Genomic DNA, 17,205 nt, shown 5'->3' on the forward strand with positions numbered 1-17,205 from the left:
GAGAAGCCCTCATACTGCAACGAAGAGTAGCCCCCGCTCGCTGCAACTGGAGAAAGTCCACGTGCCACAACGAAAACCCAACACAGCCAAATAATTTTTTTTTAATTAAAATTAAAAAAAAAAAGTTTCAGAGGCAAAATCTTAGAAGAGAGAAAGAAGTCAGAACGACTAAGGTCTTTTTACGTTCCAGTACTAGGCAGAGAGCTGGAAGAGGGAGAAAAATACAAGATATGAGAAAAAAAAATGACAGGGTCAAATTGTGGTCCTCTTGAGAAGGGGTGGTATGCTCCACCCACAGGCTGTAGGAGGGTGAACGCCTGAAAGACTGAGATATACTACCACGTAGCAGCTGGGATCAAAGAGGATCTCAGGCTGTAGTCATTACATTACTTCTGAGTAACAACCTCAAAATGTGCACCCCACTCCTCTTTACATACATGTGGCAAACTGAAAAAATGGCTCAGGAGCCTGAACAGGCAGAGAAGGCCTCACCCAGCCCCAGAAGATTCACGGCACCCCAGATACAGTGGAAGACCAGATATTTTCTCTATCCCCTGAGAAGTTCTCCCAAAACTATAAAATGTGGAGGAAACCAAATAGGTCCTGGGGTCAGAACTATAAGGGACTTAGCTCTGATATGTATTAACTGAAAACCAAGAGATGAAGGGGAAAGAGGGCTTTCCATCCCTCTCAAACCAAGACATCAAAATGGTAGGAAGGGCCAGATAGTAGAGTGTTATAGGTCATGATAAAGCCTTTGTTTTGGCTTTGAATGAGCTGGAGTACCATAGCAGAGTGCGAGTTTAAACTTGTATATATTTGAGTAACACAGTGATAAGGATGCTTGTGCAGGGTTAAATTTCCTTTGAGAACTCATATGAAATGGACTTTTATTTTCCCATGGTTCTTTCCCATTTGAGGAGAACTTCTCAAAGAATATCTAATGAAGAAGCTTGCTCTGTGCCCATCTGAGCTCTCATTTAAGTTCACATCTAAATATATTCTGACCAGGAATTCCCTGTCAGTCCAGTGGTTAGGACTCTGTGCTTTCACTGCCGAGGGCCTGGGTTCAACCCCTGGTCGGGGAACTAAGATCCCACAAGCAGCATGGTGAGGCCAAAAAAAATAACAACAGTAATACATCCTGACCTCTCTGTATTTTTCCGTATTTTCACTTCACTTTCCATAGATCAGGGCTCTTCCCCTTGTTCCATAGTGAAAATACTGTTCACCTCAAAAGAGATTTCAATTTATAAAAAAAAAACCCAACATGATAATGCTATACTCAGTGCTTTGTTCAGCTAAGAAGAAAGGATATTATAGATGGATCTAGAAAAGTGTTTCAACAAGTAACCGACCGACTGCCTCCTGGATGTTTAGAGATGATTTAAAATGTGTAGACATCTAGCACCCTTCCAAGAACCACTGCATCAGAAGCTCAAGAGTAAAACCACAGACTGAAATGTTTTTAATTTGCCATAAGGCGTTCAGACTGCTGACATTCTACAAACCACCACTAATCAAGCATGTGCCAAACTTCTGAAGAAAGGGGTACTGATACTGTATTCTGTAACCTCAGTGAATTTGTTTATTATCACTAATCGTCTTTTTAAGGATTGTTCAGATGTTTTTACATATAAGAGCATGTTTTCTGTGAATATAGTTTGACTTCTTTTTTAATTTTGACTTTTCTTTCTTTCTTTTTTTGGGTCTAATTTATCTGGCTAGATAGTCAGTAAAATGTTGACACATAGTGCCAAAATGCGTCCCCACACTTGCTTCTTCCTGATTACATGGGAAAGCTTTCCATCTTTAACAATGAGTATGATGTTAACTGTGAGATTTTAATAAATATCCTTTTTAAGACCAAAGATAATCCCTTCTATTCCTAGTTTTGAGTACACTCTGTTTTTGTCATACGGAGTGTTCTGTATATTTCTCTTAGGTCTACAGTGTTTGCTTGGTTTACAGTTTTGCTCAGTCCTTTATTTCCTTATTGAGCTCCTGTCTGGTTATTAAAAGGAGAGTATTGAGGGAACTCCCTGGTGGTGCAGTGGTTAAGAATCCGCCTGCCAATGCAGGGGACACGGGTTCAATCCCTGGTTTGGGAAGATCCCACATGCCGTGGAGCAACTAAACCCATGCAACCACAACTACTGAGCCTGCACTCTAGAGCCCGTGAGCCACAACTACTGAGCCTGCACGCCACAACTACTGAAGCCCACCTGCCCTAGGGCCCGTATGCTGCGGCTACTGAGCCTGCAGGCTGCAACTACTGAAGCCCATGTGCCTAGAGCCCATGCTTCGCAGCAAGTGAAGCCACTGCAATGAGAAGCCCATACACCGCAATGAAGAGTAGCCCCCGCTCGCCAAAACTAGAGAAAGCCCGTGCGCAGCAACGAAGACCCAACACAGCCAAAAAAAAAAGTTTAAAAGGAGAGTATTTTGAGGTCTCCAACTATTATAGTTGAACTGTCTATCTCTCCTCAAATTTTGCTTCAAAAAATGTGGGGATTTGTACTTACGTATATATTGTTTACAGTTGTTTCATCTTCTTGATGAATTGACTCTTTTATGTATATAAATACATATACGTTACATGTACCTTATATATATGTATATATCCTTGAACTTCTTTGGTAACAATTTTATGACTTAAAGTTTATTTAATCTGACATTAGTGTAGCTAAGATTGGTAACTATTTCCACAATGTTTTTTCCTATCCTTTCACTTTCAACCTATTTGAGTATCTTAAATCAAGCATTCTGTAGAAAGATACAGTAGAATCATTTTATAAAAATTCTTGCAATCATTGACTTTTAATGAAGAGTTTGATCTACTTATCTTAAAAGTACCCAATAAACAAGGGAGGAATTACTTTTGCTATTTAGCTATTTGCTTTCTGTATGTCCAATATTTTCTTGGTCTTGTAATTCCTCGTTTCCTTCTTTGTGTATGTCTGTACATGCATAACATTTTGATTCCCTTCATATTCACATTTCTGTATATGTTAAAATTATTTTCTTAGTGGTCACCCTGCAGATTATATATTTTATATATATATCCTGTCTCCCTTTATATTGTTATTGTCAAAAATTACTTCTTTATACATTTTGCATTCAATAACAGATTTATAATGATTGTTTACACATTTGCCTTTTAATTCAGGTTAAAAAATGAGTTATAAACCAAAAAATACAGTAATACTGCCTTTTATATACACCTATGTAGTTATATTACCACTGTTCTTTATTTGTTCCTGTGCCTTTGAGGTACTGCTAGTAGCCCTTCATTTTGGCCTCAAGAATTCCATTTAGTGTTTCATGTAGTATAAGTCTGTCAGTGTGAACTTCCTCAGCTTTTGTTTATCTAGGAGTCTCTAAATTTCATTATCAATTTTAAAGCATAGTTTGCCTGATAATGAATTTTTTTTAATCTTTCGAAATTTAAATATATCATCAGACTCCTTACTGGCCTCCACAGTTTCTGAGAAAGAGGCTGTTAATTTTATTAAGCATCTTTGTACATGAGAAGTCATTTCTGTCTTGCTACTCTCTACATTCTTTTTTTGTATTTTAACAATTGACTATGTGTCTTGCCCAAGCTCTCTATGAATTTATCATACTTGGAGTTCGTTGACTTTCTTGGATTTGCAGGTTCACATTTTTAATAAATTTGTGAGGTTTTTCAGCTCTTATTTCTTCAGATATTATTTCTGCCCTTTCCTGTTTCTCCTTTCCTTCTAGGACTCCTATTATGTGTATACTGGTATTCTTGGGAATGTCTCAAAAGTTTCTTAGTCTCTGTTCATGTTTCTTTTTACCACCGTTCTTCTATTCAGAGTGGATAATTCCAATTAACCTATGTTCAGGTTCACTGATTCTTTATTCTGATTGTCAATCTGCTGTTGAAATCCTCTAGTGAATTCTCAATTTCATTTGTGGTACTTTTCAGCTCTAGAATTTCTAATTCTCTTTATTGATATTTTCTGTTTCTTGAAACAGCTTTCTCCTACTTTCTTTTAGTTCTCTGTCCATGGTTCCCCTTAAGTCTCTGCGTACGATTCAGACAGTTGATTTAAAATCTTTATTTAGTAACTGTAGTATCTGTCCTTCCTTATGAACACCATCATTAACCCGATAATCATGCTCAACCTTCCGATTCGGGAGAAATTCTTAGAAATCTGTAGTAAAGTCGGCATGCTCAGAAGCAGCCACTGTGGCTTTTTTTTTTAAATAATAATAAATTTATTTACTTATTTGGCTGCATCAGGTCTTAGTTGAGGCACACGGACAACTGTTGTGGCACGCAGCCTCTCTAGTTGTGGCGGATGGGCTCTAGAGTGCACAGGCTCAGTAGTTGTGGTGCAGGGGCTCCGTTGCTCCACGGCATATGGGATCTTAGTTCCCCAACCAGGGATCAAACCTGCGTCCCCTGCATTGGAAGGTGGATTCTTAACCACTGGACCACCAGGGAAGTCCCGGCCTTTTCTTATAACAGTAAAAACTGTAAAGGACCCATTTATCTTCATTAAGAGAATGCTCCACTGAGGATACAAAAAAGAAAGTCATCTCTATGTTCATGAAAACAAGTCTAAGATACATGGTATGTCGATATTTAAATTTGAAGAATAAAATACCATAACAAAATATTTAGTAAAGAATATTTTCTAAAATCACATTTCCATATATAAATGTACTGCTGTAAGATCTGCACTGAGAATGAACTGTGGTTTCTGATGGAGACAGTAAGTGATGGTGTTAAGATGCGACAGGGAAGGGGATATTTTACTTCTTAGTCTCTAAACTGCATCGCTGTGTGAAGCTGAATTACAAAACTGTATCTATGAAGTGTTTAAAACAAAAAAATATAACACTGAACAACAAGCAGGAGAATCATAATTTGGCTCCAGTCTATCTGATGACAGAAATTTGTGCTCCTGTGTCTTGGCTAAATTATATCCATCTTTATCTAAAACACATGCTGGGACTTCCCTGGTGGTTCAGTGGGTAGTAAGACTCCACGCTCCCAATGCAGGGGACCCAGGTTCAATCCCTGGTTGGGGAACTAGATCCCACATGCATGCCGCAACTAAAAAAGATCCCACATGCTGCAACCAAAGATCCCGCCTGCTGCAACCAAAGATCCCGCCTGCTGCAACGAAGACCTGGCACAGCCTAAATAAATAAATAAATAAATATTTTAAAATAAATAAATAAACAAATAAAACACATGCTGCATGAGAGTCCCTACATGAACAGGAGGGTCTCTGTAAGACGAACGTGCTGTGAATAATTTTTAAAACCCTTATTCTTAGATAACACCCTATTATTTATTTGTTTCTCAACTTCCCATTCTACTTTACAGTACTGGTATTTTAGAGTGAAAAACACTGATTCACTCCTTTTATTTCAAAGGCACTAATAAAATCTGACAAAGCAAGTTTCCCCATATCAGTCTTCCTGCCCAGACCTCCTCAGGTATCTGTGCACAGCAGTACATCACTTCCACATGTAGTCGCTTTCATCCTGGTTTACGTGGAGATGAAGGGGCACCCAGAAGGGTGCACTACACAACCCTCACTGCCCTACCTCACTGACACCACAGAGCCGACTCCCCATCTCTGATCCACACCTGAGTATAAAACCTTTCATGGGATGACCACCCGAAAGGGGGCTCTTCCCAAGTTCCCCGTCACTGGGTCACAGTGACATGGAATCTGCAGGGAGGTGACAGGAGACTGAGGGAAGGCCCTGTGTGTGAGTAAGTATTTTAGACAGGAACCTTCAGAGACCGAGAAGCTCAGCGCGTCCAAAACGTGTCATTTTAGGAAGGAGAGAACAGTCCACAAAGAGTATGACCTTCACCTGGGAAAGGGCCATTCCTTCTCCTTTCTCTCCTCTTCCTCTGAGCTTCTTTCTCAGGTAGGATTATTCTGTGTGACAAAAACACGTTCTTAAATGCTTAGACTCAACATACCCCCCCCCCCCGCCCTGCGCCACAAGTATACACACAGGGAGAACCTTAATTCGGGGGAGAGAAGGGCCACAGCAACAGGAGGGATGCAGACAAACAACCTCCTGTAAGGAGCCCAGTCGGTGAGCCCGTCACCCACTTCTTCAGGAAGCCCTCCCTGCTGCTGCTGGAACGCCCAGCGCTGCAACTGCGCCGCCCCTGTCCACTTGGCCCTCAGCCAGAGGCAAGTGCCTCGTCCCAGCCCCTGGCTCCTCCCGAGGAAGCCGGCATCCAGTGACTGCTGATGCAGGAGAGGATGCTTGTCCCATCCCACAAGTGGGAGCAACTCTGAAGGGCCACCCCAGCTCCAGAGCTCCCTGAAGCTATACTGAAGACTTCAGATTTTTGTCCTGAAGGCGATGGGAAACCCTAAGAGGGTTTAATGCCAACAGATGACACAATTAAACTTAAGATTTACCCTAAAACCTGTAATTATACTTGTTTCTTCAACTTAATTAGTGGCACAGTATCTATTCTTCCAGGGAACAATGTATCATCTTCAATTACTCCATGCTTTCCTCTTACCTACATCTAATAAATCATCAAACGACACAGACTCTACCTTCTCAATAGGTTTCAAATTCATCCTTTCCTTTCATATGACGCTTTCTACCCCACATGCATCCTCACGTGTCACTCAGATAATTTCAAAGATCTGCGAAGTTTCCCTTGCCTGTGATTTCTTCTTCCTTCAATCCATAATCCACCTACTTATGAGAGTTCACTATTTAAAATGCAACACTGACCTATTAGTATCTTGTTTTAGCCTCTCAATGACCTCTTTGTGTCAACAGGATCAAATCAAGCTCCTTAGGAGAGACTATGTCGTGAGTCCCCTGGTGACAGGACCCCTGCTTTGCCTGCACTTCTTTCACTCTCTGCGTCACGCTCTGCGTCCAAGCAACGTTACAGGATGCTAATATCCTCTTCTCCACCCTGACAATACACTTACTTTCTTTATTTTGGAATGCTGCTTCTCCTTCATTAGCTGTTGAATTAATATAAACTATTTAAATCCAACTTGAATAATAAAAATAAACTAAGATGAAATGGCTGTAAGAGCTGCCTCTCCTGATTCTTTCTCTTCCCCTAACGGTCCCATTTAATCCCACCCAGAAAGAATCATTCACCTCTGCAGTTTACGCATGCTTCTGTTATTTCATTTAACAAGGTATGTTTAAAAATATTCACATATCTATTTTCCCTAAAAGAATGTAAGCTCTGTGTAACAGGGAACATGTTTTCCACTCTGGTAGCTTGCATTCGGTTCCACATGCTGGCAGCCACCTCCTGAGATCTCTTCTGAACATAATTTGAAAGCCCACCTTATGGTAACTGACTTACCCAGCTCCTCATCATTCGGTGGGGTCTGCTTATAGGCCATTTGAAACAAGGCGCTTGAGTGGTAAGACAATATCCTTTTTTCAAAATTGTGTTTATTTATTTATTTGGCTGCGTCGGGTCTTAGTTGAGGCACGTGGGATCTTTTTAGTTGTGGCATGCAAAAGCTTTAGTTGCAGCACGTGGGATCTAGTTCCCTGACCAGGGATTGAACCCAGGCTCCCTGCATTGGCAGTGCGGAGTCTTAGCCATTGGACCACCAGGGAACTCCCGAGACGATATCCTTAATCATGTAACACTTAATGAAAGCATAATTATTAGGAAAGAAATATCTGTGTTTCAGTGTCTCACTGAAAATAAGTTGTTGAGATTGAATGAGCAGAGGTATAAGTGCAGAAGCAGAAGCATACACCAGTTGGAAGATGTCATTGTGTTTACAGCAATATCATTTCATAGTAATATTATTTTATTATGAAGATCATTTTATTACCTTCCTACTGGATTACTAGTGCTAAAATTTGTCTATATACCAGAAGGTACAAGGATGTGGCTCCCAACACATCCACTAGTGCAACTTCGAGCACTATTTATTTATTTATTTTTATTTATTTTTCTCACACACACACACACACACACTGTATTTTATTTTTACAAGAGATAAATAAACTGACACCAGGCATTGGAAATGGATGACCACAACAGAAGCAACAATGATTGCATTACCAAACACGAAACACACTCACACTATGTCATAATATTGACATTCAGTCCAGGAATCCTCCACTGTAACAGCTCCTTTACTTTGCAGTGAAAATTGATTTGAATATTCTTTGCCTCTGAGTCCTTGTGGGATTTTTTTTTTTGATTCAAACAGAAAGTCACAAAAATTATAATCATCCTCATCAGTTCACTCTCGAGCACTATTTAAAAAGTGGATCTTATGCCAGCTGGGACTGGACCCAGGTCATTGAATATGAGGATATAATAATAGCTAAGGAGCTAGGGTAGTCCATACTGATGAGGTATTTTCTATCTTCAACAAGTAGCCTTCTTACCCCCTCAATGCAATCAGAGTAGGAACTGTTCTCCATTTGACTGCATTACCTGCCCACTCATCCTCTCGTTGATACTGATTAGCGTGGACACACACAGCAACACATCCAACACTACAAGTTTCCACATGGTCTAATCTTTTCTTCATAACCTCTGCCTTCAGTAAAACATACTGTGTATTTTTTTATGACAAACATCATAAGCCAATAAATATTGTTTCTTGAACTCAGTTACAGTGCTCCAGTGTTTATGTGAAGATTGTAATCAAGCAGTTATTCAGAAAGTTGTCTCCGGTCCTTTGGCCTGGTTCTGCTTTCTCATATAGGCATCCTACGTTGTCAAAGGTTCTTCCTAAAATTTGGCCCAAAGTCCAAAACAGAATATTCTATTGAAGAGATGAAGAACCAACCATCTGTTTTTATGATATTGATATCGAATGTTGCATTTATATCAATGTATTCTTAAGACACATTAGCTTTTTTCTATTTTTTTGAAGTATAATTGATGTACAATACATGTTTCGAATATACTAAACAGTGATTTGACATCTGCATACGCTATGAAACCATCACAGGTCTCAAAGAAAAAAGAAAAAAGATTTACCCCACGATTCATAGATAGAGAAAGAAGCTGATAGTCATGCCTCTTTTTCTGGGCTTATGCGCCTGCCTCTTTCTTAGTGGATTTCATTATTGTTGGAGGACTGGGATATGTTTCAAATTCTAATGATAACTGGGCACACATCCAAAAAACCTGCCAAATGCAAACACAAGACCAATTTTCAAAATCATTTCAGGGATCCCATTTGCTCAGACTCTGAAAACCTGGTCTGCTCTATCTTCTCCATGGTACAGGTGGCACATGAGACTCAGAGGGGAAGTAATTTTACCAAGTTACCCTGAAGAAGTCTGAGTTGAGTGAGCAGAACTGAGTGTAAGTGGTGGCCTGGATAAGTTTAAATACAAAGAGTTTGTCCTAATTCCAGATTAACTTCCATATTCCTGAGCAAGAGAAGCTTCTCTTTCAGGGGTTTAATCAAACTCAAACATTTAATTCCTCCACTCCCCAAAAAAACAGAATAAAAAATACAAAATTATAAATAGTTATTACTCCAGGAAACCATGAAAGAGAGTCACTTGTAGAGATGAACTCTGAGCAGTCTCTTCATCATGAACACATGGGCTCTGTTGGAACAAAATTCCACATCAATCCAGCCCATCCTGGGACATCCCTGGTGGTCCAGTAGTTAAGACTCCACGCTTCCACTGCAGGGGGTGCGGGTTCTATCCCTGGTCAGGGAACTAAGATCCCACACGCCGTCTGGCGTGGCCAAAAAATTAAAAACAAACAAAAAATCCAGCCCATCCTTCAACATCTGCACAGAAAGGATAAAGGGGATTAGAGGGGAGCATCTGCTTAGCTGGAGCCTTCAGCTCAGAGCTCACTAATTTAGCAAATCACTTAAGGGAAGAAAGCAGCTACTGAATGTTAAACTAGTTAAACTAGGTTTTGAGTGTTAAAAGATTATCAACATCCTTAACCACACGCACAGTGAAATACTGTAAAGTTATTTACCAGACATCAAAGAATAGTTCCAAGTTAGGATAAAAAGCATATAAACCTCATAATCTAAACAATAAAATTTAGAGGGAAAACAATCTGGAAATTTAAAAAATATCCAGGGGGCTTCCCTGGTGGCGCAGTGGTTGAGAGTCCGCCTGCCGATGCAGGGGACACGGGTTCGTGCCCGGTCCAGGAAGATTCCACATGCCGCGGAGCGGCTGGGCCCGTGAGCCACAGCCGCTGAGCCTGCGCGTCCGGAGCCTGTGCTCCACAACGGGAGAGGCCCCAACAGTGAGAGGCCCGCGTACCGCAAAAAAAAAAAAAAAAAATATCCAGGGACCTCCCTGATGGTCCAGTGGCTAACACTCCGTGCTCCCAATGCAGGGGGCCTGGGTTCGATCCCTGGTCAGCGAACTAGATCCCACATGCCGCAACTAAGAGTCTGTACACCACGACTGAAGATCCCATGTGCTGCCACTAAGACCAGACGCAGCCAAATAAATATTTTAAAAAATATATCCACTGGGTTCTGAGATTAAGTTAAAACAAGTGTGAGGATACATCAAATTTAGAAAAGGATGGCATGAGCCACAGTAGAAAGGGGGAGAGGAAAATAGTACTGTTAATAATAGCTATTTTAAAAAGCACCATGTGGTGACAGAAATTCTTCCCCCATTTTTTGAAAGCTAAGAGGAGGACGTGGAATTGACTGAGCTAAGTCTCTGCCCCCTGGATCAACAGGGATTGTGAATGGAGTTACCATCTGATACAATAATTGGGAGCAAATCTGGGGGGCCACCCCATCTCCAGAGCTCCCTGCTGGAGCGATATTGAACAGTTTGTCCCGAGGGTGATGGGAAACCATAAAAGGATTTAATGGCAAGAGATGACACAATCAAACTTATGATTTACTCCTGATACAGACAAGCTGAGAAAAAGGTATGCCTCCAACTCTGGGCCTATGCCCCTGCCTCTTTTTTTAAGTGTTTTTTCATAATTGTTGGTAGACTGGAACGTGTTTAAAATTTCAGTTATAACCGGGCAAACTGGTCTCCTCTATCTTCTCCATGTCACAGGTGGGTACACTGAGGCTCGGAGGGGGAGAAATTTTACCAAGTTAACCCTGAAGATATCTGAGTTAGGTGAGCAGAACTGGGTAGAAGTGGCAGCCTGGATAGGTTTAGGTAGAAAGGGTTTAAATGTCCTAATTCCAGATTACCTTTCATATTCCTGAGCAAGAGAAGCTTCTCTTTCATGGTTTAATCAAATTCAAACGTTTAATTCCTCTTTTCCAGAAAACATTATAGTCAAAAATATGAAATTACAAATAGTTATTCCTCCAGAAAAACAAGAAAGAGGGTCACCTGTGGAGATAAGCCCTAACAATCTCTTCATCATGAACACATGGGTTCTGTGGGAACAAAGTTTCACATCAATCTAGAAAAGGCTGGAACCTGGGGCCCCTGACTACAGTGCCTGCACCTGGACAGAGGTGTCCTGAACAAGGAATACAAAGAAGCCATAAGGCACTAAAAATAACTGCATACATGCACAGCTTGGGCAAACAGCTTATGAACAATAAGAAACAAAAAGGCCAAACCCAACTGCCACTTCTGAGGTGCTGAGAGCAAAAGCAGGGTACTGCACATGATCCCTGCACCCAGCACCACCAAGGGGGTGGGCAGACCACCCAAGCTACACCTCAGGCCCGACCCACCGATCTGCCCCTACCCTCACCCCCTTTAAGGGACCAGCTCGCACCACACACCCCCATCAGGCGGGCGAGCAAGGGCACCTGTTTCTTGTTCTCACTCACTTGTGCTGCAGCACGAGTCCCAATAAAGCTTTGCCTGAATTCTTCGTCTGGCCTGTTATCAATTTCTACTGATTAGAGTCCAAGAACCCAGGTCAGTAACAAATCCAGCCCATCAGTTAACTGCACAGAAAGGACACCTGCACAGAAAGGACAAAGGGGACTTGAGGGGACAATCTACTTAGTTGGACACTTAAACTCAGAGCTCACTAGTTGAGATCACTTAAGGGAAGAAAGAAGCTACTGAATGTTAAACTAACTGGTTAAACTAGGTTTTGTGTGTTAAAAGGTGATCAACATCCTTACCACATGCATAGTGAAGTTATCTACCACATATAAGAGAATAGTTCCAGTACAGAATACAGCAGAAACCTCAGAATCTGAACAATGAAATTTAGAGTGAAAGTAATTTGGACATTTAAAACATACCCAGTGGCTTCTGAGATTAAAGGTAAAACAAGTGTGAGGATACATCAACTGTCATGACTCAATGAGCCATCAAAGAAAGGGGGTGATGGCAACAGTACTGAGGAGTGGGGGTGGGGAGGGGAGCCGGGAGTCACACAAAGGTTTGAGAAAGGGAGTCAGAGTAGGAAAACGTCGCTGCAGGAGGCCAGTGTCTCTACGGACCGACAGCAGAAAGTTGGGGCCGGCACCTCCTCAGAGCGATTTAAACCGGAACCGGACCCACACTCCCAGGACCGAACAGAGTCTTCTGCCGACGCCGCGAGACGCGAAAAGGGCGGACTCAGAGCGAGAGCGACGACCGCGTTCAGGGAGGTTTAACTTACCGGGACACCCCCGAAACCGAGGTGTGGAGAAGCGGGGCCTGAAGATTGCATAGCGCCGTTAGTTTCGGACCGAAAAACCGAGACTCACTCGCGAGAGCGCGCCTCTTATTCTGGGTCTGCACCTCACTGCGCCTGCGCAAGGAGGCGGGTCGAGGGCGGGGCCACTAAGCGGCGCGTCAAAGGACGTTCCGGTGGGTGGAAGCGGTGTTTGATGGCTGGGTGCAGCCTGTGGACGCCGGGTGTGGCCTTCGAACCCGCACTTGGGAGATTCTGGTCTGCTCCTCTTCCCAACGGAGAGGTTCTGCTTCTCTACTTTGGATCCTTTGAACTGGTCTGGTGTCCTTTGGAGCCAGGCTAGGTGCAGAAGCGGAGAGGTGAGAACGTTCTGCGAGCAAAGACGAGGGTCCTCTGAGCCGCGAGGCGCTGAGAGCTCTGGGACCGGGGGAGGGGGCGGGTCTCGAGGTTGTGGGCGGGGCCTGATCCGGGAACTTCTGAGACCCCAGGCAGTTAATACGTTCTTATTAAGCGAAAGCCTGAGTTTTAGAGTAGGTGATGGAAACTGGACTGTGACAGGAAAGGCAAAATTGTGCCTTGCGGAATGTGCCATTTTGCACTCACTTCCCTGCAGAGCATAATTTTCACTTCTGTTCGCCATTCACTTGGAGGCATCAAAAATCACTGAGGAACACAAAAAAAAAAAAAAAAAAAAATCACTGAGGAAAATTTTCAACCCCAAACCTGGCATTGTCTAAGGGGCTCTGTTGGAGGCTGTGAGCAAGTAACTGGCTACACAGTCAGGTGCTTGAGAACCAAGCCTTACTGAATAATTCAACCGTATTTTTTTTCCTCCTTCTTCATGTTGTCTTTTTTTTTTAACATCTTTATTGGAGCATAATTGCTTTATAATGGTGTGTTTCAACCATATTTTATTTTTTATACCCTTTGACCTTTATCTTGCCATAGGATGTGATGAATAAGACCCTTTCTTATTGTGACAGGAATTTCCATTTCCCGAATATTAATGTCTCCACTGTAGGTTTTGCTACTTATTAACTTTTCATGTGCACTTTGGCATATTTCTGAATTTTTAACTTCATTGATCTACCAGTAATGAATAAACATGTCTCCTATGGATCGCCACTTTCTTTTGGCTTCTCTTTTGTGGCTATTCTTACTTGTTCTTTATTCCGTAAGATTTTTCGATAACATCACTAGCTTCAAAAACTGTCTAATGTTCAAATTTTCAAAATTAACATACATTATCTTTTGAATTTTCCTTGGTGTCATTATATAGTGACATTGGACTTCAGTCTAATTCTGTAACTCTGGAAAACAGCAAAGGTAAAAGGATTCCTTTCCCCTTTTAACAGCTTACTAAGAACCACTCTTCCCCATTAGTTTCAATGAGACTTACGTTGGCCCCTTTGTTTACTTAGGAACCATCCGATACAGACCCTCCAAAATCCCACCCTTTGCCTCGTCAACGATTACTGAATTGTCCTCATTGATCACTCAGAACAATGCTTGTAAACATGATTTAAGCAACATTTACTTACGTTTTTCTCCTCTCCCAAGGCCCCTGAATTTTGGACCACGCTTGAGCACTGTAATTCAGAAGAAGCCTGTTGCCACACCATCCACTCCCAAGAGTAGGTGACTTAAGGGTAAAACGTTCCCTGATCAACTGTGCGTCATGCCACCTGCTCATTTATTCTGCATATGGGATTTTTTTCCTAGACTTGTTTAGCGCTCAGTATAAATGAAAAGTTCTTTTCTGTCTGGTTGTTGAGACTTCAGATTTTGTGGTTGCAGCACTCTCTCTACTGTCATAATCCTTTGGAATAAAATCTCTTTACCTAAATTTGACAGTGGTGAATATTTTAGTTGTTCCATCTGTGCTCAAAACTGTATACTCTTTAGTTTTCTAGCGCAGGGTTTAATATATATACACAGGTCAAACAAGATCGTTGTGTTTTCACATTTTTGACCATTAATAATTTGCATCTGTTCCTTAATATTACCAGAGACGTTTCAAAATCTATTGTGATTGAGGACATGTCCTTTTCTTGTGAATATGTCCATTTTGCTGCCTTGAAATTGTTATTAAAACAAAACTCACCAGGAACAAAATGGATTCATGACTTCTGCCTATAATTAGTTTCTCCTGTAGTGTTCTGTGTTTGCTGAAAAATTCCACTATCAACTCCATGCTGAAATGCCTTTCTTGCCAAGATGACTAGTTAGCAATATTACATAATACAAAGTAATCTACCTTATAAAGATCCTAAAGTCTATCCTAGTCGCTAGATCTTTTATAAATGTGATGACATTTCTTCTTCTATTCATGTGTGCCATGCCAAGACATTCTGCTCATTTTTATGTGAAAATATTTAAATACGCTACTTAGCCTAGCCAAACAATACATTTCAAATGATTACCATTTCCTGCACATGAAATCTTTCACATGTAAGGATGTGAGAGAACATACCTAGTAGATGTTAAGTGACAGATACTGCCATAAAAATTCCTGACGATAGAAATGAAATTATTTGATAGTTGATAATCTAGTTTTACTTTCTATAGAGTTCATATTAAAGAGAATATACTTCCCTACAAAATGCCTTTGCAGAAATACTGCAAACTTCATTAATACTTTAGGTAAAAATAAATCCCAATGACTTCATGTTTTACAGGCTTTATTATCCACATTTGACAAAACTTTCTGAGATAAAGAACAGAGAAAAGAGCTAAGATACATTACAATTTTAAAAATAAAACTGTCTACCCTCAAAATGAATGTATAATCTGAAATTACATTACATTTAGACATTCATTACTGATTTAGGTATATTATGATGTAAACAAGTTTTTCTCAAAGGTATTTGAATGTAATGCATCACAAGTGTGGAATAAAGTATTTTAAACAATACAGTTCTCATTAAAAGGAAAAAAGTTTGTTTCTTTTCTCTTTTCATCGTACCGATATGAGATGATGGATGCTAAGTAAACTTGTTTCGGCAATCATTTCACAACATATGTAAGACCATTCTGTTGTAGTTTAAAGTTAATATATGACAATTATAAAACTGGGATGAGGGAAAGATGGTTTTAAAAAGGCAAATAAGTAAAATGCCTAAGCAAAAAATAAAGAACAATGCAATTTATATAAAAAAAAAATTTTTAAACATTGCTCTTTTTAAAGCAATGGTTAGTGACCTAAAGTAACACATGCCATAGTCCTCCAAGCCTCAAACCCCAGGTCTTGTCCTTATGAGTCTCTGCAACTGAGCACAATGGTGAATAGAAACAGAAATGCTGTGCTGTAGGGTGTGCGAATGAAATTGCTCATTCTAACCAACGAGAGTTTTGTATTTCACATCGCAGTAATTCCTATACAGACAAAAATACACGTTCACTCTGTAATTCAAAGTATTTATTCAAATGATCTGTTTCACACGGGTGATTTGTGGTCAGTTCCGCTTTTACCATTTCATGTATGTTGTCAAGCATGTGTGTATAGAGTTTTTGTAACAGTCCCTATCCTATTGATGTCTGCAGGTTTAGCGTTTGTAACAAAAATTCAATTGAGTAAATATTAAAGATCACATACATTAGTTTTATACGGTTTCTCTCTACGGTAGAGTCTCTTTTTATTGAAATATAATTGATTATAACATTGTTCGTTTCGGCTGTACTACACACGAGGTAACGTTTACTTTATGAAATGATAACAACGATATGTGTAGCCATCTGTCCTCAGTTACTGCAATATTTTTTAACATGTTCCTAACGTTGGATATGACATCCCCATGACTTATCTAAATACCCAGAGGTTTGTACGTCTTAATCCCCTTCACCTAGTTTACCCACCGCCCCACCGCCCTTCCTTCTGGCAACAACCACACATTTGTCCTTCATATCTGTGAACCTGTCTTCATTCTCTTTTGTTTTTTTTTCTTAGATTCCACATATAAGTAGATAACGCAGTATTTGTCTTTCTATGTCTAACTTATTTCACTTAGTGTAATATCCTCTAGATCCATCCATGTTGTTGTGAATGGCTGGATTTCTTTATGGCTGAGTAAGATTCCTCTGTGTATGTGTGTGTGTGTGTGTGTGTGTGTGTGTGTGTGTCACACACGCTGTATCTCCTCTAAGCATTCATCTATTGATGGACGCTTAGGTTGCTTCCATGTCTTGGCTACTGGAAATAATGCTACAATGAATATTCAAGTGCCTGTATCTTCTCAAATTAGTGTTTTCCGTTTCTTCCAGCAAAGAGCCAGAAGGGCAATACTTGGCTCATATAACAGGTTAGTTTTCATTGGTTTTTTTTTTTTTTTTAATTTCTGAGGAGCTTCTATACTGTTTTCCATAAATGTTGCACCAATTTACAATCCCACTAACAGTGCACAGGGTTCCCTTTCCTTCACACCACTGCCAATGCTTGTTATTGTCTCTCTGATGACAGCCATCGGAAACTGGTGTGAGGTGATATCTCGTTGAGCTTTTTTTTTTTTTTTTGCAGTACACAGGCCTCTCACTGTTGTGGCCTCTCCCGTTGCGGAGCACAGGCTCCGGACGCACAGGCTCAGCGGCCATGGCTCACGGGCCCAGCCGCTCTGCTC

General features: G+C 40.8%; 1 long non-coding RNA gene and 1 pseudogene across 1 annotated transcript in view; one reads left to right on the forward strand and one right to left on the reverse strand.

Annotated features, from left to right (window-relative positions):
• The window catches only part of LOC137214919 (uncharacterized), a 36,048-nt gene extending 23,030 nt beyond the window's left edge, over positions 1 to 13,018 (reverse strand). The window contains exons 1-2 of the long non-coding RNA XR_010939071.1: positions 12,578 to 13,018; positions 5,869 to 5,936 (exon numbers count right to left, since the gene is read on the reverse strand). This is a non-coding gene — a long non-coding RNA (uncharacterized lncRNA). The remainder of the gene's footprint in view (positions 1 to 5,868; positions 5,937 to 12,577) is intronic.
• LOC137214765 (zinc finger protein 665-like) overlaps positions 1 to 17,205 on the forward strand; it is a 349,647-nt pseudogene that overhangs the window by 54,712 nt on the left and 277,730 nt on the right.

The sequence above is a fragment of the Pseudorca crassidens genome, chromosome 20 (assembly GCF_039906515.1).
Source record: "Pseudorca crassidens isolate mPseCra1 chromosome 20, mPseCra1.hap1, whole genome shotgun sequence".
NCBI lineage: Eukaryota > Metazoa > Chordata > Mammalia > Artiodactyla > Delphinidae > Pseudorca > Pseudorca crassidens.